This window comes from Marmota marmota, unplaced genomic scaffold, assembly GCF_001458135.2.
Source record: "Marmota marmota marmota unplaced genomic scaffold, marMar, whole genome shotgun sequence".
In the NCBI taxonomy this organism is placed as follows: domain Eukaryota; kingdom Metazoa; phylum Chordata; class Mammalia; order Rodentia; family Sciuridae; genus Marmota; species Marmota marmota.
Window position 1 is genome coordinate 1,175,581 of NW_026000206.1, and position 25,436 is coordinate 1,201,016.

The 25,436-nt window shown below is 46.4% G+C and overlaps 1 long non-coding RNA gene across 2 annotated transcripts in view; it reads left to right on the forward strand.

Moving 5' to 3' along the window:
* The window catches only part of LOC125612712, a 47,627-nt gene that overhangs the window by 13,200 nt on the left and 8,991 nt on the right, over positions 1–25,436 (forward strand). The window contains exons 3-6 of one of the 2 annotated variants that reach the window (XR_007343182.1): positions 3,539–3,666; positions 7,497–7,585; positions 8,222–8,318; positions 9,345–9,596. This is a non-coding gene — a long non-coding RNA (uncharacterized LOC125612712). The remainder of the gene's footprint in view (positions 1–3,538; positions 3,667–7,496; positions 7,586–8,221; positions 8,319–9,344; positions 9,597–25,436) is intronic. The other variant, XR_007343183.1, reaches the window with a different exon arrangement.

The following is a 25,436-nucleotide window of genomic DNA, read 5'->3' on the forward strand; positions in this document are numbered from 1 at the left end:
TCCATTTTGACAGGTTACTTTTTCCTGTGGTGTCTCCCTCCACCCTGAGATTTTGGCTTTAGGCCCAAAGACGTGCAAGTTGCTACCAGGTGAGACGGGGAGAGATGGGTTACTCCCTGGGGCCTACACTAGCCAAGATTGGTGGGCACGATCTGGAAGCTGCTGTTCACCTCCCACCGCACCATGCCATTCTGCCGCCTTGGTTGCCAGGACAGGTGGCAGGGACCAGACCTCCTCTTTCACACAGCCACCAGCTTCTAGGAATGAAGTGTGGATTAACTTCAGTGGCACCTAATAGTGAACCAGAATAAAAGTGTCTTAAATGTGTAAAGGGTTCTCTGGTGTTGGAGAAGTCCTGGAGAGGCTGTGTGGTGGCCTCACAATTATCCAGGGCCCATGCTCTCTTATGCTCTGCCATTCCCTATAGGGCTTCTGCACTCCGCACTTCAAGATGCCTGCTGCAGCTCTAGCCATCATGTCCACATCCCAAGCCACAGGTAGGAAGAAGGCGTAAAGCCAAAGGGGCCTTCTCCAGTTATCATTTCCTCTCTTCCAAAGAACCTTCCTAGAAGTCTTTGGGACTAGGTTCTCTCACCTTATTGGCCAGAACTCGGTCATGTGCCCACACCCGGCTGTGAGAGGGGACAGGCAGTAGAATCTTTAACTGGGCACAGCTGCGTCTAAGACACAGGCTCGGGAGTGGGGAAGAGGGACAGCAGGCACTGGGGGGCAGTGGGCAGTCTGCCTTGGTGTGATTCTCACCACCTTCTCCACTTGCCCACGTGATGACGGCTGGGGATGGCAGCGCTCAGTTAGAGAAGACTCGGGTTAGACGTGGAGAGGGTTCCCAACACCCTTGGAGGTAATTGGCAGTGCCCTGGGGCGCCACTGGCTTAGGGTGGAACCTCTGTGCTTTCTGAGCTATTTGCTCTGGAGATGGCAACGGTGATGAAATCCAGGGTAATTCACCCGGCCAGCGACGGTCGCCCTGCGCTGTCCCCTCTCCAAACACGGGTTGAGTTTACTTCTCTGGATTTCTTCTGCTCATAACGCTCATGTCCTGCAGGTTGGCTGGGGCTGATCAAAGGGTGGGTTTCCTGTTCCAGAGGATTCTCTGATGATTATTGGGCTCTAGAAACAAACGTAGATCCCACCGACACGCGTCTCCTGAGCACCGGGCACTACATGTCCTGTCATTCTCACAGAAACCCTGCAAGAGAGGTGGATGACAATCCTGTTTTACAGATGAAAAGTGGAGGCTCAGAAAGGCTGAGCAACTTGCCCAAGATCACACAGCTGCTCAATGCCAGAACCCAGTTCCCACCATACCATCTGCTTTCTCTACCCTCTCTCCCCATTGGAGAGGGTGGTCCCTTGGAACAACAGGGCATCATGGAACCCTTCAAGCAGGCCTCTCTCTCAAGTCCTTTCTTAGTAACTGCACCTCCTTTTTCTTTCTCCTCCACTCAGGAGCCTCCTCTAAACTTTGGAGATTGCAGCCTGAATGTAGCCCCCTCCTCTGACCGCCTTGTGGGTCCCAGCCGCCAGTCATACACCCTGTCCGGCCTCACCATGCTCATTAGGAGGCCTGGCCTCTCCCCTGGGTCCCGCCTCCCTTCCCAGGCATCTCTGCTCACAGGATACTGGTGGAATCTGTGGAAATTGTGGTCCCATCAGGGTAGGACCCCCATGGCTGTGGACCTCGGTTTGTAACTAGGACCCCAGCAGGGGCTGCCCCCGTCCCCAGCCCCAGCCCCTGCATCTCCCTGTCCCAGTCAGTGAAGCCACAGACTCTGGGGACAAAACTGGAAAGCCCTCTCCCCACAGCCCCCGAGACAGCAGGAACCTGCGCGTGCAGAGGCCCGTGGCCTGCAGCGTCTCTGAGGTTCTGACACACACAATCTAAGTATATACTTTGAAAATTGAAAAGTGCTCACGTATAGAACGTGGCTGTGGGAAGGGCGATGCCGCCTTTGAACGTGTCTCTTTAAAGACAAAATTTGCAAAGTGTTTTCCTGCCCTTAAGGAGACACTTGAACATGGCAGCAGATGTAAAATGGAAATTGAAGTGTCTCTCCCAGGCCACCGTACACGTATAAAACAGGCACAGTCTATTCCAAGCGCTCATTAATAGCTGGTCTCTGAGGGCCATGGCAGCAGCAGAGGATTTGACTCATTAAAAAGGTGGCGAGGCAGCGTTTGTGTCCTCCCCGCCTGTCGCCGCGTGCTCCCAGTCCCCAGCGGTCCCCAGCAGGCCTCCGAGGGACCTGACACTGCTGGCACGGGGAGCTGTTTCCTGGGGGTTTGAAAGCGTCACCCACTCACTGGTCACATAGAATTGTCTAGGTGGCCTGGAATGGCATCACCTCCAGATAAATGCAGAGACCCAGAGCTTTGGTTGCCAGCTATTGAAGATCGTGGTGCTCCTCAGCGTGACCCCGTGGCCTCTGGGTGGCACAGTGAAGGGGCAGTGCCCCCAGGCTGGCCTTTCTGGGGGACCTGGGCCTGCAGATGGGTCTTGAAGGGCCTGGGCCCTTGGGGGTCTGCGAGGCCATGATGCCCCCCTGCAGGAGGGCAGGGAAGGGAGTCTCTGGCTTCACTTTAGCCCCCACCGTTTGTTCTTGGTTTTCAACTCCCCGCCGCTGGGATCTGTGTTCTGGGATGGGAGTGACTCTGTCTCATCCTTGCGCCCCATTTTCTGGGCTCTGAGCTCCCTGAGGACTCTCCACACCACAGTCCTCCTGGGGGAGGCCAGAGGGAGCCTCTCTGGCCTCTGCACACCTGTCTTCTGACCCCCAGCGTCTCCCTGCTCTTGGCCTTGCTGCTGTGCCTGTGGCCTGCGCTCCTTCTCATGCCAGCTTGGACGCCGTCTTCTCAGATGGGACTTCCCCGCCACCTCTGCCCCTGCTCTGTCATCTTAGGAAGGTTGGAGCAATCTCCTTTGCTCGGTGGCTCCCTTATGTGTTGTGGCCCCCAGGGTAAGGACAGGCCTGTGACGGCAACGACTTTCTTGTCATCGCTCACCTGCTGGCCCAGGGCTTAGCAGGGCCCGACCCCAAAGGTTGTCCACCGACTGAGTGGCCCCCACACAGGGGAACGAGCAAGGGGTTCTCCAGTCCCAAACCCTGGCTCTCACTGCCCCACCTGGAGTAGCCCTTGGAGCACTTTTTCATCTCTGATCCTCATCAGGTCTGGCCGTGTCCCCTGATCCCTCGTGTGCCTGGAGGAGCTGTGGGCTGACCCGGGAGCACCCTTAACTCAGAGCTGGGTGGAGGCAGCAAGGCATGGCTTCCTGCAGGAATCTTTTCATGGCACAGGTTATCCCTGGGTCAAGCAGTTCATTTGTCCATTTTACTCCTCTTTGGAAGACATATATGGGCCTTGTTTATGAAATGCTAATAAGCTGGGTGGTTGAAGTTAATTTTCAAAAGAATTAACTTGCTATTAATAAAATGTGGTCAGGGTTTGAGGGGGTGGGGAGACAGGGAGAACAGCCCACAGCTGTTTTATGTATTTATTTATTTTAAAATATACTCAGGACACCTGACTTCACCTTGAAAGGATTTCAAGATACAGCCATCTCGACAGCCTCCAAATCAGCCAAGAAGTCCAGGGGCAGAGGAAACAAGGCCGCAGAAGGGTTGAGGTGACACTTGCTGGCAGGCGGTGAGCTGTGGGTTGGCTTTGAGTTTCTGATAAACTAGAAAAACAAAAATAAATAAATAAATAAATAAATAAAGTGTCCCCCAGAGACACACTGAAACCATGGCAGCAAGAGCAGGTCCAGGTAGCTGGGAGCAGAAGGTGTGAGCCTTGTCAGTGGCTCCCAAGGAAGGCGGGATTCCCTTCTGGGGTGGGTTGGGATGTTTGGGTGGGGACAGGGAGCAGGGCTCACACAGCACTGTCCTGGGCCACTGGGGCGTGTCCTGGAGCGTGTGCACGCAGGTGAAAGGCCGATCCCTAATGATCTGAGTCTGGACTTAACTCTCTTAGTCACATAAACAGAAAGCCATTTAAGCCCGTCTCAGTTCTACCTGGAACTGTCTGGGAATGCGACAGCCGTGTCCGCGAAGCAAGATCCTCTGGCTTTGTTGGGAGCGTTCTGGAGCCGTGCTCACCGAGTTGGGAAAATCACGTCACCCTTGGCAACACCACTCTTGGTATTTGCGTCTCCAACACAACACACTGGTTGTTTGTCAGGACGGTGGCTGTGGCACTCACTGAGGCCTGACCCCCGGGAGCTCCTGGCTGTTGGCTCTGCTCACTGGTGGCTCCTGTAGGAGAATTCCCCTGCCCAGGGGCCTCCATCTTTCTCCATCCTGTAGGGGCACCATGCTGGCCCCCCTGCAGGCCTTCTGTAAGTGAAAGTGCCAATGCCACAACCACCTGGTGAGCCACCTGGGGAGGTCTATTCCTTCCCTTTCAAAGGAGGTGGCTAAGGCTGAGGGGGTCAAGTTCTTTGCTGGGCCCGGTGCTCCCTGGTAACTAAGGCTGTGCGGGGCTGAGCCTGCCTCTGTCAGCTGTCCCCACAGCAGCCCGTTCTATTGCTTTCTTTCTTTCTTACTGATCTACCCACTAAACTTCAGCCACTGGCCCTGGTGACAGATTTTCCACTTGGTCCTTTGAGACCCTCCCACAGCTACAGGTATCTCTGTCTCCCAGGAGGCAGCCTCTCGACCTTTAGACCCCGAGCCAGGAGCTAAGAATATCTCTGAGAGTATTCTCAACACCACGACAGATGTGCCCACAAATTACCTGGTCCCAGTGGCGGGGAGCAGAGGAGAAAATGGCACCGTTTTCCTAAAAGCATTACACACTTAATCTGCAAAGTTACATCACACGTTGGCGCACAGGTCCACCGAGGGGAGAGTATTTCCAAACCAGAGACAAGTCACCTGACAAGACAAGGACCCTGAGTGTGTCCTTCACAGAGAAGGCAGGGACGCTGCAGGGACAGTGCTGGCTGGACACATTCGCAAGTAGGAGGCCAACACATTCCTCCACAAATGGATGGATTTGTGGATGGATTTGTGATGGACCTTGGCCCCCTACCTGCACTGATCTTGTCCCATTTCGTTCCAAGACCAGCCCTGTGAAGTGCGCCCAGGGCTCCTATGCCCTCCTCTTACGCTGTGTGACCTGGGGCCCAGCCTGACCTTGAACTCAAATGTCCAGACTCCCAATCCCGTTTTCCCCATCACCCAGTGCAGTAAGAGATGTGAGTGGGGTTGACTGTGTAAAGCACACACGCACACGCTCACCCAGCGGGGCTTTCCACAAAATCGTCCCATGGTCTGACTTCATTTCTTCAGAGTGACAGGAAGAGCAGAGGAACACATTTAGGAGTTCAGGTAGGGATAGTCGCTGGCCCAGGGAGAAGGAACCCTGCCCAAAAATGTCCAGAGTAAATTGGCAAGTGGTAGACATGGATAAGGTTGATGTCACTCTACAGTATGACCACAGTGACCCAACTCATTAGTTGACAAAATAATTTTGTTGGATGACTGTTACCAATTAAAGCATCTTTAAAAATTAATTTGAGGGTGATTTTTTGCCCTGAAGTGAGGATTTAGCAGTTTACTTGGTTTCAACTGGGTGTCGTGGGGTACATCAGTAATCCCAGTGGCTTGGAAGGCTGAGACAGGAGGATCACAAGTTCAAAACCAGCCTCGGAAACTTAGCAAGGTCCTAAGCAATAACTTAGTGGGATCCTGTCTCAAAATACAAAATAAATAAATAAATAATAAAAAGGGGTAGGGATGTAGCTCAGTGGTAAAGCACCCCAGGTTAAATCCTCGGTATTAAAAAAAATAAGATAAATAAAAAGTGTATGTGGTTTCTAAAATTAATATTAGATACACTACAGTTATAAAGTCAAAACCCTATTTTATCCTTATGACTATTAAATCCTCCTTATAAATTGTACTATTCTACTTATTGTCCTTGTGATTTTTTTTTATGGTGGTGAAATAGACATAGCATAAACTTGTCATTTTAACCATTTTTAAGTGCAATCTGGTGTCATTTAGTAGTACATCCACACTGTCACACACATCTATACTTTTATTTTAAGTGTAAGAAATGGATTCTGAAAATTCTGGCAAAATGCAACTGGACCGGAGTCTTTGGGGAGAGAAATCGCCCCACGTGTGGCTGTGTGCACAGCCTGGGTGAGGAGGGCCCAGCCTCATGTCCCCTGGTGCAGTGAGACGCTATTTCCCCTGACTTGATGGATCTGGGGTCCTCTCTGGCTGCCGCTGTGAGGTGCGCTCAAATCCAGCAGCTCTTCCTCCCTGTGTTTTTCAAAGCCACGCTCCCCCAACCTGATTTACATTTTCAAAAACCCTTCAGATAATCACAAACCCAAGAAACTTCCGCTCCTCTGAGGTTTAATTAGGAGAAACTGTCTTTCTGGTACTTCCGAGAGCCTGCTCTAAATTTCTCAGAGGAAGGAGGAAGGGAAGGTTTCCCGCGAAGGAGAGGGAGCAGGGGGACCTGTGAAAGCCCCCTGTGTCCTCCCCTCTCCCCTGCCACCCAGAGATGGGTGCCTTGTAGGTCACTGACCTCATGATGCGAGTGTGCCCTGGATCATTATGACCCAGAGAACAGGACGATGGGAACGCGGGAGAACACATTAGCGATAGATAATAGAGTCTAAATAAACATAATCAGCTTTCCTCTAGGCCTCCAGACCAAAGCTTACCTATAAATACCCTAATGACACCCAGCCAGCCAATTACTCGCTTCTTGGAAGAGTCCCTTATTAATGGCGTTGCAGTGAGGGAAAAACATTAATTATTGGACACAGTGGGATCTTTTGCGTTCTGTCTGGTCCGGACAGCACCAATTAATGCAACAATTATCATCAACGACCGCGCAGCTCGCTGAGCGCAGCCACCCGGCTGGCTGATGGGGTGGGAAGAGCACACTCGCTGGGGGACATCACCCACACGCTTACTGAGCCTGGTTCATGGCTGCGGCAGCTGCTGGAACAGCAGAGGGTGGTCAGAGTGTGCTGGGTTTTCTTCAGGCCGATGCTGAATGGGGCAGAGGGGGAGTGTGGGCCACTGGTCTGTTGCTGTGAGTTGCTGAGTGAAGTCAGGCAGGAGATTGGAGACAAAAGGCCACTTTTAGAGCAGGGGCAACTGACATGGCCCTGCCCACCCCTCTAGTCCTTCCCTCTCATTCACCACAAGCCAGCTCCACTGCTCCTCTCAGTGTCTCTAATTCAGTTGTGCTTTGTCCTGCCCCAGGACATTTGTCCGAGCTATTTCTCATGCTGAAAAGGTGAAGCTCTTCCCCTGTCTTTCATGAGGCTGGTTTCTTCCTAAAAGCAGTATGGAGGTTTGAGAGGAGGTTCTTCTTGAGCTTGAACCCAAACTCTACCTTTCTTTCAATATTAGTCTCTTTCTTCCATTCTGTGCTTTGCACCGTGTTTATTATAAACCCTATTTAATGGATGTGTCATTATTTTATAATGTCTGTCTTCTCCACAGGAATGTAAGCTCCACAAGGGCAGGACTTTGTCTTTTTCTCCAGCGTCTCCTGAGTATCTTGCGTGTAGTAGGAGTTTAATAAATAACTGGTGAGTAAGTGAATAAATCTATGAGCCATGTAGAAACAAAATTTTGCTTAGGAGACTCTGTACTGGAGATGTACAGACTAAACCAGCTACTCTCTTGCAGAAATTCCTCAGAAAAAAAGCCAACTGTTTTATTAGTAGTAATAATGTTTCCAGCAAACTCTATATTGACTCCTCTGCGTTTTGAAAAGCATGAACGTGCTCAAGGGGGCTTTAACACACTGTCCTGTAAGACAGTGGCCTTGGTGGCTTGTATCAGGGCACTTCACTGGAGCTGGCTAACAATGAATTTGCTATGCTCAAGGTGTGAGATGGTCGCAGGATTGCTTCTGTTGTCTTCTTCCTGGCGACGAGAGGATTGCATCTGGGAGGCATTAATTACACACTGCTTTGGAAAATTGGTCCGGTGGAGCCTGGTTCCCCAGAGCACTGACCAGGGCTCTGAGAAGTGGGTGAGGCCGGGTGGCCCTTCTGGAGGAAGATCTCCAGGCTAATTTCACTAGGAGTCACCCTTTGGAGCATTAGTGGCTCAGGGGTGCTGTTGCGAGTCACGGCCATGTCCAGGACACTTGTTTAACCTCCCTGAGCCATCACAACCCTGTCCCTAACCAGGCTCCTGTTCTGTGCTTCCTTGACCAGGAGAGTCTCCTGAGGTTTTCTAACCAAAGCAGGACTGCGGGTGCTTGCAGGTGGCCACAGGATCCACAGGCCAGGGCTGCTGGACACATGGGTCACGGTGAGCATTCCCATTCTAGTCCTCCTAAATAACCGTCCCCAGGGAACAAACCAAGAATTAAATACTTAGGAATGTTAGGGACACTCAGGGTGCATCTGCCAGGGTTGTTTTGCCTTCATCTCTTGGAGGTAGCAATGGCCTTAACTTGAGATGATCTCACCCCCCGCCCCCCAACACATTTGGTCTCGACTATGCATTTGGACCCAAGTGTGGACTGTCCAGCTTCCAGATTGTTGATAGTAGACAGGGTCTTTGAGGTCTCCACACCAGGTTTGTTCTGCCCTGTCACCTGGGCAGGTTCAGTAAAGTCTGTTTCAACGCCATGTTGTGTTGACCTGGTCAGTCCATCCAGCAGCACCCTCCACCAGCCCTGGAAATCAGGAGCCACCAACTGCTCCCCTTGTATCTCCAATGCCTGGCCAGGGCCCATCCTCTCCCAAAGCTTTCCATCCACAGAGTATGTGAGCGTGTCAGGCCCTGGATGAAGCTTCAGTGGGGCGGTGGCCACCCGTGCTGCAGAATGACCTTCCTTTCCTGACTGTCTGAGAAGGGGCCATGTTGGGCTCCGTGGGCTCCTGGGTGCATGGGGTGAAAGACAAATGAGGCCTCACCCTGTGGTTGGAAACAAGGAGGCTGACAGACCTGGTCCAAGTCCTGGCTCTGCCACCTGCGGGTGGAGCGGTCAGACGTGTGGCTACACCTTTTTGCACCCCCCTTGTGTGTAGGATAGAAATAAAGGTCACTGTCACGATGCTGTTGGGGTGCAGTGGGGTAATGTTGGTGGAGCCTTTAGCGAGTGTCTGGGACAGTGAACCACCAATAAATGTCAGCCCTAGGAGGGCCCTGCTGGGGAATGAGGGCTCTGGAAGGTGGAGCCACGCCTCCAAGGACGGCTGTTCAGTTGGTCACTTGACAAATTTGTACTGTGAGTCAGGCATTGACTCCGGCCTTGGGGATACGAGGGTGACAAGGTTGGTTCTGCCCTGAAGGGTCTGCAGGGGACTAGCCAGATATGTCTTCCTGCAGGCTGCCATCTCACTCATGCTGGTGGTCACGGCCCCATGTGGACACAGAACTCTGATGAATGACAGAAGCCACAGTGGACATGGGGTTTGAGCTTCCTCAGAAAGTGCCAGGAACAGAGTTTGGGTTGTATTTCACAAGCAGCTCTGGTGCTGGAGTGGCCTGGAGAGTTGTTGACCATCTTACATCAACCAGCGCCTGCAGCATGCAGAGTTGCCCATGTCTGGAGTATCGGGATCCCCGGCAGCAATTCAGGTGAGTGGCTGTCGGACTTTCAATCTGGTTTCACACTGGAAACTATCGCTTGGTTTCTCTGTTTGTGGCCACTTCATCCACTTGGCATTTCTTTATCAAATGCTAGTGGGAAAGACGTTCTCACAAACAGCTAGCTGCTCAGAAGGACTGTCTAATTCTCTGGGATCTCCTGGGTCCCCCCAAGTGAATATCATGGTCTATATATATTTTAAGTGTGATCATCTGAATTTATTTTCTAACTTGGGAGAAAAATCAGCCCAAGCATTTCATGTAACTTAGAGTCAAATGGGCAGGAAGGCGTTTGATGTGGTTTGGGCAGGCAGGGCTTTGGGCTGGGACTACCCACTTTCCTTTCTTCTAACTTACTCTTTCCCATTTATTTCTTTCCTCCTTTTGCCCCCTTGCACGGTTCACCTCCCTAAGGTCATTCTTGATTTCTTGGGACGTAGGATAATAATATGGTGGTCATTTAAAAAAGAAACAACAAAATTATTTGCCACAAGTAGTGCTTTGTGCAGTGATTCCTATTACTACTGGAGACAAGAGAATTTCCTTTGAACTGAGAATAGTGTTCATTTCCAAAATGATAATTTAAATACCACATAGATCATGATGCTAATGTAACAGCAGATGAAAAGAAGTATCCATCTGGTTTCCTGGGGAAACTGTGGTTTAGATCTGCAATGGGAGCCTTGGGTGGTGGTAGAGACTTTAAGAGGTGGGGACTGGTGGGAGGTTTTAGGTGACTGGGCGCAGGCCCTCAAAGGGGACTGTGGGACCCCTAGCTCTTCCTCTTCCTCTCTTTCACTTCTCAGCCATGATGGAAGCAGCTCCACCATATGCTTAAAAGCAATAGGCTTGCCCAATCATGGACTGAGAACCTTCCAAACTGGAAGCCAAAGTAACCTTTCCTCTTCATAAGTTTATCCTCTCAGGTGTTTGTTATAGTCATGCAAAGCTGACCAACACAGGGGGTTTACTAACTCTGAACAGTGATAGAGTAAAATCCTTTCAAGCTCACTAGCTTCTCTTTACTTTGACTTCCACCTGGCTGTTCTGTTGCTTTCCATGGCTTTGCTATCTTGTGACATTGTCCTGCCTATTCGGTGTCTTCCTCCATGTCACTCCCTGTGGATGAATCTCATATAATAGGGTTCCTCACTTTACATGTGTTCCTTACCTGAGTTTTCTACCCACACCCTGTTTTTAATTGGAAATCGGGAATCTTTGAGCTGCATAATGACATTATAGGCTTTCCTTCATTTCTGCCTATTTGCTTAGTTGCCAATTTCTAGACTTGTTCCAAACCTTGAGGAGGAAGTGGGTGCTGAGCACGCAGGCACTCACAGAGGGTGTTCAGCCATCAATGGAATATGGAAAGCAAGTCAAGGAGAGAAGTGAAGTCAGTCATGAGTGAGATCCACTCAATGTAGGGCCACGGCTCTGAGGACCCTCTCCACAGAGCACCAGCAACACCATGCTGCAGAGCTGAACGTGACCTGGCTCTGGATGACCTCCAGCCTGGGGTGGAAGCAGCCAGCAGGTCTGGCAGGCCCAGGAAGAGGGAGGAAACTGGTGAAAGGCGGCCTGCTGCTTGATCGGGGCAAGTGTTCTAGGTTGGTGGGACCTCGGTTTCCACATCTGTAAAAGCTGCCCAGTGAGCTCTGTGCCCCAGGCTGTGCAGGGCTTGGATGAGGTCACTGCCAGACTGTCTTTGCACCTGCTAGGCTCATGGCCAGTGAGGGGGAAGTGTTTTTATACTAGTAAGAACCAATTCAGGAAGACGGGAGCTTCCCTGGGGATGGGATGCTGGGTGCTCTAGCACTTGAAGGACTTAAGAGGAGGCCACAGGGACCTCTGAGTTTCAGAGGCAGGTGATTCACCTGGGGATGGTGTTGAAATTCAGATTCTGGTTGAAATAAGTCCTGAGTGTGTGTGTGTGTGTGTGTGTGTGTGTGTAGGGTGGGAGGGATCTTCATTTCTAACAAGCTCCAGGGATGGCTGGTGAATTGGCCACACAGGAGTGGCAGGGACCTGGTGACTCCCCGGGCTTGCTAGAGAAGGTCTGTGATCATCCATCAGGAGGAACCAGGTATTTGGTCTTTGTTGTCTTACAAGGTGGCCACTCCACTCAGGTGACCTTGAACAAAGCAGCTGAATGAGTCCAAATTGAGATGGTCACTGAATGTAAAATAGACAACATGTCGTATAACAAAAAGAAGGGAGACTATCTCAATTTTTATAATGACTGCGTGCTGAAATGGTAATATTTTAGATATGTTGAGCTAAATAAAATGTGTGAATAAATTTAGCTCCTTCCTTCCTTCCTTCCTTCCTTCCTTCCTTCCTCTTCCTCTTCCTCTTCCTCTTCTTGTTCTTCCTCCTCTCAGTCCCCTGGGTATTAGAAAATGGAAAATGACACTGTATCTTAAGTAGAATGTGTGGCTCATGTTTTCTATCTACTGGACAGCACCAAGCTAGGTCATCCCAAGGTCCCTTTTGAACGTAAGCACCCAGGAGTCTCTGTGTGCACAGGTGATGTAGCTCAGTGCTAAAGTGCACTTGAGAATAAAATAAAAAATAAATAAATAAAAAATAAAGTGCAGTTGAGTTTGATTCCCAGTACTGAAAAAAAAAAAGGAAAAATTGCCTAATCTCTGCTCCCACGTCCAGCCCCCAACTAATCTTTGCACTGTATGATTTTTACAAAAGTGAAACTAGAAACTGAAAATAACCTGCTAATGTCATCTCCACCATTTCCAGTTTTCCTTGTTGACCCATAGTGACAGCTGGATTTAAGGTTCTGATTTTTGCACGAGGAACAGGCTGAGGACCTTCTCATATGACTGTGAATGAGTCCCAGCAGGGTGAGCCGCTGGGACCTTGAATCCAGTCCCTCCTCCTTTTGAGCTGGATGACCTCAGTAAGTGTGCGTTGGTTTCCTCATTCTAAAAGATGATGACAATAAAACATCCTCCTCTGTCGAGTTGTGAGAATTGATGAGTTAATGTGGACAAGGGCCGAGAACAGTTCCTGGCACAGGCTTTGGCAGAACACGCACTGGCTGTTATTCTAAACTAATGAGGGCTCCCCGAATGGCGGCCTCATTTTTCAGCTGACAAATTACTCAGAAAAGCCCCCATTGCACACCTGCTTGAGTAAGCGGTCCGGGCAGTGATGTCACATACCTATTTTTGGCAGACTCTGCAATTCGGGGAGTGACCCGTTTTCCTGCACTTCATCAAGGTCATTGCAATGGGTGTCATCAACCAGCCACTTGGAACCGAGCCACAGGCTTAGAAGAACCTTTGCACCACTCCAGCTGCTTTCCCCTCAGGGCTGCGAGCTGGTGGAGGGGGCTTCATGATGACACCCAGGCTCAGAATGATGGCAGTAGAGACCAGAGGAGCTTGCCTGACTCCCGGGGGATGTTTCTGGCACCTTGCCAGAGGAGGTGGGAGGGTTTTGTTTGTTTGCTGCATTTGCAGCTTGGAGAAGGGAAGGTGAGGTTTCCAGGAACACATAGGACCACTGGAAGACTAGTGGCAGCTCCTGCCCTGAGGAGCCCCCAGCAGAGGACCAGGGGGTTCCCAAGCCCCTCTAGGGTAAGGACTAGGGCGGTGAGGTTGGGCTCCCTTGTTTGTGCAAATCCCTTCAAGAATCTGAACTTGCACCCTGGGAAGACATCCCCCTAAGATCACCTCCCTTGGTTTGGTCTTTCCCAGCATGAGACATGGTCTGTGATTTTCTTCTTTGCTTTCCTTTGCTGTTTGTTCTTTCTGGTTTATTGACTACTGGCCTCTCTAGTCATGAGACTGAGGTACCCAAGTCAGGGGCTTGATGGGTAAGATTTAGGGAGCTGGGGAGCCTTGGACATGCTGGAATCACCGAAGGGGATTTGCCATTTGCATGAATTTCCATCTGTAACTATGGTCACCTCCTGTACCTGGGGAATCTTGGCTTTTCCTCCTCTGTGACCAGGGAAAAGGTTATAGTAAGGATTAACTGAGATGGGGTGTTAGCATAGGAAGAAGATGACATGGAGCAGGCATGGAATCAATAGTGGAGCTGTGTCATGAGCTGGTGCCAATCAAACTTCAAGTCTTTTTCATTCTTATCCTTCCTGTTGTTCTTTCTGTGGAATGGTTCCTTCTCTCCTTCTCCTCTTCTTCTAGTTCTCCTCTTCCTCCCCATCCTCCTGCTCCTCCTCTTTTTCTTCTTCTCTCCCCCACCCCTCCTCTTCCTCTTTCTCTTGCTCCTCCACCTCCTTTTTTTTGGGGGGGGGGCAAATACCTGTTATACAGATGACAAAGTTTAGTATGACAGAAGTAATCCTGAAAAATAAGAAAAGGAAAACAACCGAGACTTTTCAGTTTCTCAACTTACGAAACCCACAGTTTCATGTCTGATGTCAGTGGAAGCAGCTGGTGGGTGAATTCACACTTGAATGTGCAAATGGAGGGAATGAGCCAATCTGTGCAGGGAAGTTGGTGTAGTAGACCCGCTGGCTGAGTCTTGCTGATTTTTGCAGTGGCGCTCGCTGGGAACAGCTCCGTGACACTGAGCATGGTTCTTCCTTGGTCTGGTGTAGAATTTCCTCAGCTGTTAAAGCAGGATTTTAGACAAGGAGGATGGTTCTGGACTCTTTTAGTTTGAAAATGCATCCACTCTTTTAGTATTCTGATGAGAATGAAGCTGTCTCTGAGTGCTCTCTGTCTCAGTTGTATTAAAACAGGCTTTTTTTTTTCCCCAAACTTTTTTTGGAGCCACCTTGACTTTTATCCTAAATAAAACTGGCAGGGAATCCAAGAATATGAAACAGACCAATGTAGATCTACTGAGGTTAGAGGTGTGCAGGTTGTGGGTGGAGCATCTGCAACCCTTCTCCTGCCCTCCCCAGGCCACCACAGAACATCCCTACACTTCAGCCACAGCATGGTAGGGTTGCTGGGCTCAGCAGAATGAAATTCACTTTCTGAACCTACCTCTCTGCAACCAAATCTGGACTGCAAACTTCTCCAGGGCAGGCAGTAATGGAAGCCATTGAAATTCCCGTTCTCTGCCATTCCCTGGGACTGTTCATCATCTCGCAAGGTGACACAGACTGCCTGGGGTCTGCAGCATTTGGGCTTTGGTTGCCTTTGTATCAGGATGATTTGTGACTTCTCAGGAGGGTCACATAATCACTGTCTCACAACTTCGCAACCGCAAATTTAATTTCTTTTGAACATTAGGGGCCATTTAAACAGTAGCTTGAGTATTAAATTTGCACTTTATGGGAGTTGGGGAGGAGGGATGGATGGGGGAGTAGTAGGGAAGAATTTCCCAAAAACAAATGAAAGAAGGATGGAAAACATTGTTGAGTTTTTGCTAGGAAAACTGGTTTTTGTTCCCCCTCCAATTGAAATATTCCTTTAAAGCATTGGCAGGCTTACAGAAGTGAAATGAAAAACAAATCCCACAAAAATCCTGGAGTACCATAAAAATAATGAATAAAGTAGTGCAAAATGCTTTGATTTCTATAATATTTTTCAATAAAGTTGGTGCATTCCAAGTAGATTGTATTTATCTTGAAGGAGGCCTGCTGCACTGAGGCTTAAGAGTTTATAGCAACATTTTGGTGGTCTTGGTTGTGATATGATAATAAAAGTACTCACGTACATGGGCTTGGGGCGTGGGCCTAGGAAGGAGGCTGACCTGGGTTCAAATTCCTTCTTCCCTTTGTCTCCCTGGGCCTCCTTAAGTATGGGGCTGTCTTCTCTGGGCAGAGTTTCTTTTCCTGTAAAGTATGAAAAGAATAATGCCACCCCAATTGGTGCTGTCAAGTCACATGAGGAACTTGAAAGGTGCTGGAGGATGGGTATAGGTACCTGGACTGAGCTTGTTTGGGTCAAGAAAGTGAGAGCATCAGAGGAGGAAAACTGCTAATTTGACCAAAAAAGTTCTAACTTGTTGTTAAATTTTTCATTTTTATTAATGCGTTTCTACTATTTGAATTATCCGTCCATGTCTTTGACATATTTTTCTTTTTAATACTGGTTAGTTGTGGTAAAATATACATAAAGTGAACAAGGTACACTAAGAGTAGAGGTCAATTAGTTCTGACAATTGCATACATCTGTGTAAGCAACCCCCAGATTAAGATCTAAATTATTTCTAACAGCCTAGAATAGCCTAGGACTTCCCTCCATTGGTCTACTTGTCTATTCTTATACTACTTTTACATTAAAAATATACCATACCCCAGGAATGAAGTTAACAAATGCTACGCTGGATCTGTACTTTGAAAACTACAACACGTTATTGAAAGAAATCAAAGAAAATAGAATTACATGGAAGAATATACTATGTTCATGGAAGATTCTATATGGTAAAGATGTCAACTCTTCCAAAGTCATCCATAGCAAGTTTTCTTTTTCTTTTTTGGTACTAGGGATTGAACCCAGGGCCATTTTACCACTGAGCTACATCTTCAGCCCTTTCATTTTGAGACAGAGTTCACTAAGTTGTTTAGGGCCTTGCTAAATTGCTGATGCTGGCCTTGAATTTGTGATCCTCCTGTCTCAGCCTCCTGAGTCACGGGATTACAGGTATGCATCACAGTGCCCATTTAGCAAGCTATTTTTTGTGGTCAACAAGCTGATTCTAAAATTTATATGGAAGTTCAAGGGCCAACTTGAAGGTGAAATATACAAATGAAGGACTTATATATTATCAGAAATCAAGATTCATGAAACTATAGTAATTTATACAAAGGAGTATTAAGGGTAAAAGAGTTGAACAGATACTGAAACAGAGGACATTCAAATGGCCAATAAGCACATAATAAGTTCTAAACCTCATTAGTCATCAGGGAAATACATAGTAAAACCACAATGTGATATAACCACACACTTTCCCGAATGACTGAAATTAAAGACAGATATACTCAATGTTGGAAGGAACTGAAGCAACTAGAACACTAATATACTGCTGACAGAAATGTAAATTAGTAGGATCACTTGAGAAAACTGTCAATATTATTAAATTTAAGCACATGTCCATCAATGACAAAGCGATTCCACATTTAGCTATAGACACAGCAGAAATGTATACAACACACACTAAAGAAATATATAATGATTATCGTATAATGTGAAGTACGGGTCTATTAATGAAGCTCGTCAGCAGTGGAATGGATAGACTGTAGTACAGTCATACCATGGAATACCATGTAACAAGGAGAATGAGTGTATCACACTATATGCAAAGCATAATGATCAAAAAAAAAAAAAAAGAAGAAGCAAAGCACAAAAAACCATACACTGTATGAGTCCATGTAAGCAGAATTCAAAAACAGGCTAAACTAGCTGATGGTATTAAGGTCAGCATAGAGTTACCCTGTGGCATGTAGTGGCTGTAGGGGGATGAGGGCGGCCTAGGCTGATGGTCATGTTAAGTAGATACTGAGTATATGGGGGATGTCTTTTTGAAAAAGCATTGAACTATATACTTATCATTTGTATATTGTAAGTTTAGTGTATTTTCTTACGTTTTTTTTCCCAAGGGAAAAAAATTATATAAAAACTTCAATTGTCAGTATCATCTTATGTTTTTGCTGTGTATTTCTTGGGGCGGGGAGGGAATCCTAAGGCAAAACAAGTTTTCCTTTCTTGGATAGGATTATAGGATTTTTCAGTCACCAAAAACTAAAAAATAATTACCAGAATTGCATATTAGCTATTTTAATTAATAGTGCTTGATCTTAAGGGGACCATTTCAATCTAAAGACTTTTTAGTTTTTTTTTTAGTTTCATAGTTTTCTTCTATTGCTCCTTGGATTGTTGTGTCTCCCATCATTTTGGCTATGTCCACTGACATTCCTAATAAATGAAAATTGAATTTTTGAATAATTAAAAATAATTCTTCCCTTTTAAAATATTCATCTCTTTGTTCTGGGAAAAGGTCTTGCCTTTATTTTGAATTGCACTGATTTTTTAAATTGAAAAGTAGGGGCTGGGGTTGTAGCTCAGTGGTACAGCACTTGCCTCGCACATGTGAGGCACTGGGTTCGATCCTCAGCACCAGATAAAAATAATAAATATATTTAAAAATTCAAAAGTATTCTAGCTGCTAATTTTTCCTTTCAAGTCAGCAACTGTGCTTCTCATCATTTTATAGAATTTCCTGGTCTCAGATGTCCTTTTCAAATTATCATCTGTTCTTGACACAGTGCTGAGGACACAAATCAGACTGTTTCGCAAAGTCTGTTTGGCTTCTTGCAGCGCGGGTTTCTCTGGAAGCTCTTCCCTGTTGGTCAGAGTGGTCCTCTCTTGTCAGCTTTTCTTTCTCTGGCTTCTTTCCTCCATCTGCACATCTGTATTGAGATGCACAGAAATGGGAACTAAGGTGAGTTTTGTTTATTTGGTGCATCTTTATTGAGTCCATACTCTTTGCTAGTCATGCTTCCAGGTGCTGAGGATAGAATGGCGAGCCCTCTAGAAACCATCCCCAGTGCTAGGGTTCTTAGACTCTAACAGAGGAGGCTGAACAGGTGACCACAGGGGTGGCAAATACTGAGAAGGAGAAGAAGGTCCGACAACAGAGGACTTCAGCACAGTCTTGGTGGGTGCTACAGGGAGTGTCCTGTGAAGGCTCCCCAAGGAAGGTGGCTTTAAGCTGAAATCCAAAAGCAAACAGCAAAGAGGATGAAGCAAGGGGAGTCCCCTTGTGAAGAGGCTCTCACCAGCTGGTATAGTTGTTGAACAATGCTGTAGTGTTTGTCCTTCTTACATTTTGATGTATATGTAATTAATGTATATGTACATCACATGTACACACGCTATGGCAGGCAATTCATGGTATGGGATGCTGTCTTGACATTGAAAATACCGGCTAAGATCTGGAGTATGATTTGAAATCCTCTCCCATCATTAGTGGTCAAAGACTCTGAAGGTGACAAATGCACACTGTTTAACAGTGGCCAAGCTCGAGGTCCTCTCCAGTCACAAGGAGTCCTGGGACCCTGACATCTTGACAGGCATCTTTCTCCCCTAGTGTCCAGTGTGCTGAGAGGGTATGGACTCCTGTTCCAGAAGTTGTGCTTAGCAGGAGGAGATGTTGGTGTGTGTGTGGCATGTGTGAAATGCAGAGTGAGCATGTGGGATAGACTGGTGACTGAGTTAGTCACATGGCTTGGCCATGTTATGGGTTAAATAGGAGGCCGTGGACTGGCCCGACAGCCTCAACACCCATAATACCTCTGTTTTGGAAAACAGATTGTGTGATCCTGACAAATCTTGGGAAGGCAGCATACTTGATTCTTGGGCATTTCCTGTAAAGCAGGGATATTTTTCACACTGAAAATCTTGTTTTCACATATTACATGAAAGATCATATTGGAAATATTGTATGAGCATGATGGGACTGAGGATGACTTTCGTCCACTGTTTTCTAGACAGATGGTTCTAAATTATGGTTAGAATTCATATATAAGAAAAATTAGCTTTCAGCAATGAGGTATTATCACTTTTTTTGTGTTTCTTTAAGCCCCATCTAGGCCAGAGAAACATGTCTAGCTTCTTGAACCGGAACTTCCTGTCTCTGCAGGAAGTGCCAGAATCCAGGCCTGTGATGGGGTTGGGGGTCTTGCATGTGTTCGGGAGGGGGGGTGAAGACACATTCCACAACATGGAGGGAAGATCTGTACCAGCTGCTTCTCCATTAATGCAGCCCAGGGAGAATTGATGGAATTGTGGAAGGGAGGAAATGTGGATTTTGACCTTTGCAAATACCAGTTTTGAAGAAGAATGTTAACTTCCAGTCATAGGTGGAAAAATTACTACTCAACTTCATGAACCCAAATTTTAGTAATAAATGAGCTGTGGCATCCTGGAGAAGATGTCATAATCCCACAATTCAGTCAGCCCTGAAGACTAGCCTGTTGATGTGGTTAAGACTAGTGGGAAAAGCAGTGTTTCCCACTCTTTAGGCAAATAGGAAAGGGGAGGGATTAAAAATGACCATAGGTGATGCCTATATCCTGTCTGTGTATTGGTTCATTTGTGATTGGTTTGTCCCAAAGAGCTCTCCAGGAAGTCTTGTGGCACAAAAGTAGGCAGAACCTAGGCACCACCACCAAGATATCATTACAACTAAGGCGGGCCTTGGTTTCCAGTGTTTTAAGAGACTTCTCAGCCAAAAGCAGTAGTCATGTCTGATGGTGAGTGTATGGAGTCTCTATTGCCTGTCAGATGGGTTGTCAGCCCAGAGCTAAAGTTGCATCCTAAGGAGACCCTGGCCCTGCTGCCAGCTCTCCTTTGCTCAAGGAAAAATGAAATGATTCCCCTTTTAGGCAAGTGTTCTAAGTGTGTCCCCACCAAGTTGTCACAAGAGGATCTTTCTGCTCATCTGATGGTCAAAACACAGACCCAACTGGAAAACTGGAAGAACAGGTACCAGACCGAATATAGAAACTCAAGCTATTTCTGCTCATTACCCAAAGTTACACTAAGGGCCAACCCTGACAGCAGAGTGTCTGATGGATGTGTGACTCATCCTTGAAACCCTAGAGCAATGCTATCAAATAAAACATTCTGATGAACATTTTCTATATCAGCATTGTCTAATACAGTGGCCACTGGCCACATGTGGGTAGTAAGAGTAAGAAATACATTTTTAATTTAATTACAATAGACACAGTAGCTAGTTGTTAATGTGTTCACGAGCACAACTCTGAACACCTACTCCTAAATCAAGGCAGATCCCTACATATCCTGCAGGAATATCAATACAAAACCATGTGAAATTTTTTTACTGCACCTAGTTAAAGATGGTGCTTATTATTTATATCACATCTAGAATTTTCCAGGAAGGTTCATGGGGGAGTTCTTTCTGGTTTAAATATCAGGACTGACTGAGCTTTATGTAGACCAATTTTATTCAAAGATGTTGGAATTTGTGTACCATTATATTTCTCTGTCTGCGTCAGTTGTTGAAAAGGTCAGATCTGAATCCAAGAGCCACCTTTACAAACGTAGAAGTCTCTGCTACATTTATATTACATTCTGGCTTCCCTCTGGGCTCTGCTTTAACTTCCTCTGTACATGGAAGGACAGCAAGTTTTTTCTGAAAGATCCCTCCAGATGCTCATCTCAGATTGTCTGGCAAGGAGCTGACATAGTTGGGGGACCCTCCCCATGAATTTCCCACCTCTAGTAGAAGGGGTTTCATTAACTTAACTGACCACATGGTTTCCATTTCTGGTTGGTGGCATTCCCCAGGAAATGCTGTAAGCAGTTGAAGTCTAGGCTCAGATGTGACTAGTCTTTGTCTTCAAGTTCCATCGGACATTCCCACGTTACCCAGCAAAAAGCAGAACAGAGGAGTCCCTCTGGTGGCACACAGACCCACTCTGTGCCGAGCAGCCGTGCCCAGGCTCTGGGACCCTCTGAATGAAAGAGCAAGAGCATAAGAGATGGATCCTCTTCTTGTTGATCTGCATTTTGCAGATACCCCACCCCCTTTCTCTATCCCATAGGCATGCCATCGATATTGCCTTTATCCCTGCTCTTACCCATCTCACTGTCTTAATGAAATCATTTTATCTTGCTATCATGTATCCAGTTGGGAAGTTGCATTAAATTCTAGGAAAGAAGGCAACAAAACACCATTTAAATTAATAAAAATAAATAGAGCAGGGACTTCCTATTTCCTGCACACCAAGTCTCACTCCTGGTAGCCTGGTGGTCTGAGTGCTAAAGAGGTGACTGCGTGCACACAGCTCAGAACTTGAAGCTCAGCACAAAAAGGACCAAGAACTAATATTTCCAGATTTTACCTTCCCAAAACCCAGAGGCCAAATGTCAGGGGGCTTCTTCACTTCTTCCTCTTCCTTTTGTAGCATTGCAGGGTTAGGAAGGAAGGAAGTTAAAGGATCCAAAAAGGATGATGGGAGAAGACAGAGAGGAATAAGGGGGAGGGGGGGACTCTGTTCACTGAGAACAAGTGGCTCATCTTTTTAGTTCAGGAGCTGGGCCCGAATCCCCACCAACCCACGAAACCTCTATAGGGAGAACTAATAGGAGATTCTTTGGGACTCCATTTGGTTTTGCTTGGCCATGACCTGAGGGCTCTCCTACTTCTTCCAACTACTTGAGATCATTGTAGCCATCAGGAGCCTGGAATTTAGGAACGATTCCATCAGTGCTGGCTCTTGTGATGACTGCCGATCCATTTTGTCCATTCCCCTGTCTCTCCTAGGAAAGGTCATTCCAAGACATGGAAACCTCCCACTCTACCCAAGATGTGGGTACCACAACAACATGTGAGACATACTGTGACTATGCAGCCCCAAATGAAAACTACAGGACTTTCCATCTCTCGCCATCCCCTCTAATACTTCCTGCCTCCCAGTCAAAGGAGAAACTGTTTAGAAAAATCAGGCCAAGATTACCCCAGAGGGAAAATATGTTTTGAGTCTAGTGAAGGCCTTTGCTGAGTGACATTAATTATACGCATTTAGATTTGACATTATTAATTAACCTTCTCAGCTGTTTATATTGTAGCCTCTTATTAAAACAATATGATTAAAACAAATAATTAAAGAATATCACTACCTCCTTAAATGTGTACATCATTTCAAGCTTACAAAAGACTTCTATCTACACTCTCATTTGATGTGAACACTGATTCTATGAAGTTAATATGGCAAGATTTAGTCTTTTTTCTTCATTGTTTCATTATGATAAAATTATGTATAACAAAATTTACTTTTTCCCCCCATTTTTTAGCGTATGATTTAGTGGTATTAAGTACATTTCCAATACAATGTAACCACTATTCACTTCCAGAACTTTTTAATCATCCCAAACAGCAACTTCATGTTTCTTAAAGAACTACATTTCCTCTCCCCAGGCCCCTCTAGCTTCCAGTGTACTTTCTGTCTCTGTGAATTTGGCAATTCTAGGTACTTTTCTTATGAATCATGCAATAAGTGTACTTTTGTATGTATCTTCTCTCAAATGGTGTCATGTCTTCAAGCTTCTTCCATGTTGTGGCATGTATTGGAATTTCAATCTTTTTTTAAGCCAAATGACATTTCACTGTATTTTATTTCTCTATAGATAGTTGGGTTTTAATAAATCTTTTTTTTTTCTTTTTTTTGGCTATCATATATTGGGCTGCTATCAGCATCAGCAAGCCATAGTCTTACTGGACAAAAGTAATGAAGAGATTCATGTGGTCATGTGAGGTAGGGCAGGGGCTCCAGACCCTCACTGCATGTAAGAATGGCCTCTAGGCACCGCTCTGGACCTTCAGAATATCTGATTCTCTGAAAGTGCAGCCTGGATGGGGCATTTTAAAGAAATTCCCCCCAATAATCTGTGCAGGACAAATTGAGGGTCATGGAGCCTGAAATAGCAGGATTTCCCAGTGGGCTCTTGCCGGCTTTCTTCTTTGGGTTGCCCCTTTTTCTTAGTAAATCTGCCTTTCATAATCAGTGGATCAAAGTGGATCCTCGTTATATCATTTTAACTCATAATTTGTAGCAGGAAAAAGAAGATAGATTTTTAAATCAAAATTCAAGCTTTAAAAAGAAAAGCCAAATGTTGGTTTGTTGGCTAAATATATGAATCCGTTTGCTTCTTGCATTTTAATCATCTCATTTTAATAACACACCACAATACAAACAATTGTGTGGGTTAATTCAGCTCCATTTAAGAAGTCTTGTTCTGTACGCCAGAGCTTGTTGTTCTGTCTAGTTAAATGCTCATGCATTAAAATGCTAATAATTAAACTGTTACGATTGACTAATGAACTCTGCCAGCGATAAATGATGGTCTTGTTAGATTCGCTGTGCAGCAAGCACCCTTTGTACTGAGAAAGTTAAAGGTTAAAGTGCTCTTGAAACCAGTGAGTGGATCTAGAAGCAATTACAATTTTTCCTTGAAACTAATAGTTACTACAATAATGTTTCAATTCCAACCCAGTAAGAGTAAAAGGAATAAAGAGGGAGGGGATGACTCTGAGCTCTATTCATGGAGAAGGACGTGGAGCTTTATTTAGTCCACAAGGCAGATGGCGTGGTCATTCAGACTAAAGCCCACTTAGTTACAAACATCCTTCTTGGAACCCAGTCTCCCAAGGATGCGAAGGGAGATGATGACTTTTCAGGACACAGCAGCAGGTGACCCAAGCTTTGTGGTGTTATTTGGAACACAATGGTTAAGTAGTGCAGGAAATTGCTCCCCAGCTCTCTGTGTGATTTGGGGAAAGTTGCTTAATCTCTCTGGACCTCAATTGTCTCATTTTCAAAAGCGAGATAATAACAACAGCTCTCCACGCCGAACAATCACTTTGTCTTGGAGCAGCCGGTTGCCATTCTGGGGTCGTGGCCTCTGGTTGCCCTCACAGGGCATCACTTCCTGGCTCTTACACAGGATTTGGTGAGAATTGATGTCAACCACGCATGTTCCAGGGGTGAGCATGTGACGCAGGTCTGACCAATCAGAGCATCACACTTGTCTGTTCAAAAGTGAGCCTCATAAGAACAGGTTAGTAAAATGCCAGAGCTCTAGCCAAAGCAATCTAGAAAGAAGCACCCCGTTTTCCTAAACTGGATCCTGGAAGGGCGTGAGCCTGGGCGCATGGAGATGGCCTTCCTCTCACAGGTAGAGCAGAGCTGAGGCTCAGGAGCTGGGTCCAGCTCACTCTGGTTTTCAATGACAAGAGCCATTTCTTCTCCCCGTAAGCCAGGTTGAGTTGAATTTCTGTTGCTGGCCACCGACAGAGTATGCCAGGGTTATGACAGCGTTAAGTGAATGCACACATGGTGCTTTAGAAGATTCCCAATACACTGTGACAAGGATGACAAAAGGGAAATCAGGAAATGGACCAGCAGGACAGTGTGGCTTCGGCCCCTTCCTGTGTGTTGTTATGTGGATCCTCAAAGCCACAGGACTTAAGTCACTTGGGGGCTTCCCTTCCTGAAGACTCTCCGTACCCTTTTCCAACTATACCTTTTTTTTCCCCCATAAAAGAAGCAGTCTGTGAAAAAAGATCATGAACTCCATTCCTCGGCAATATTCCTTGTGTTCTGAATTATCTCTTGATGCCAACTCAATGGTGGCCACATTTAATCAGCCAGCCAGGTTCTGAGCATATGCTGAGAGCCTGTGTTTGGAAGGGTTATGTGGAGGGAAAAGCTTAGGCTCTTAATCATAGTACTGTCTAGGTGACCTTAAGAAGGTCACTGCCCCTCTCTGAGACTCCTCATCTCTAGAAGAAGGAGGAGGATAAAAACCCCTGTCTTCAATGGATGTTGAGGGTGATTTAGGAGGAATGGGAAAGCACAATGGTTAACCACTTACATGGAAGATCTTTAGTTTTTATATATACCTTTGTATAGTGTGAAGCAAAAGCCCAATATAAATATATGGGGATGACTATATAATCTTATATATGCTTATTCTAGTATTCCTTATCTCCCTGATAAGTTAATTCTTTAGATGAATGTTTGTTAAGCATCTACTATGTGTGCGAGCCTGTGAGAGGTGGGACGGATATAGCTATGAGGAATTAGACACAGCCTCAGCTTTTATGAAGTTTGTAGCCTAGTGGGGGCCAATGGAACCAATGGAACCTGGCACAATAAATGTCTAATTACAAATGAGGTTAGTCCTGTGATGGAAAAAAATGGAGAGTGTAGAAGAATAAGAAAGGAGAGCTGTGTTTGAACAGTCAGGACGGGAGGCCACTGCAGCTGTCTGAGGATGCAAGTTTTGACAGAGATGAGCAGGGTGAGAGAGAATCAGGACCATGAGGGGGAAGAAGAGCGGTCTAGGCCAGTGCAGCAGCAAC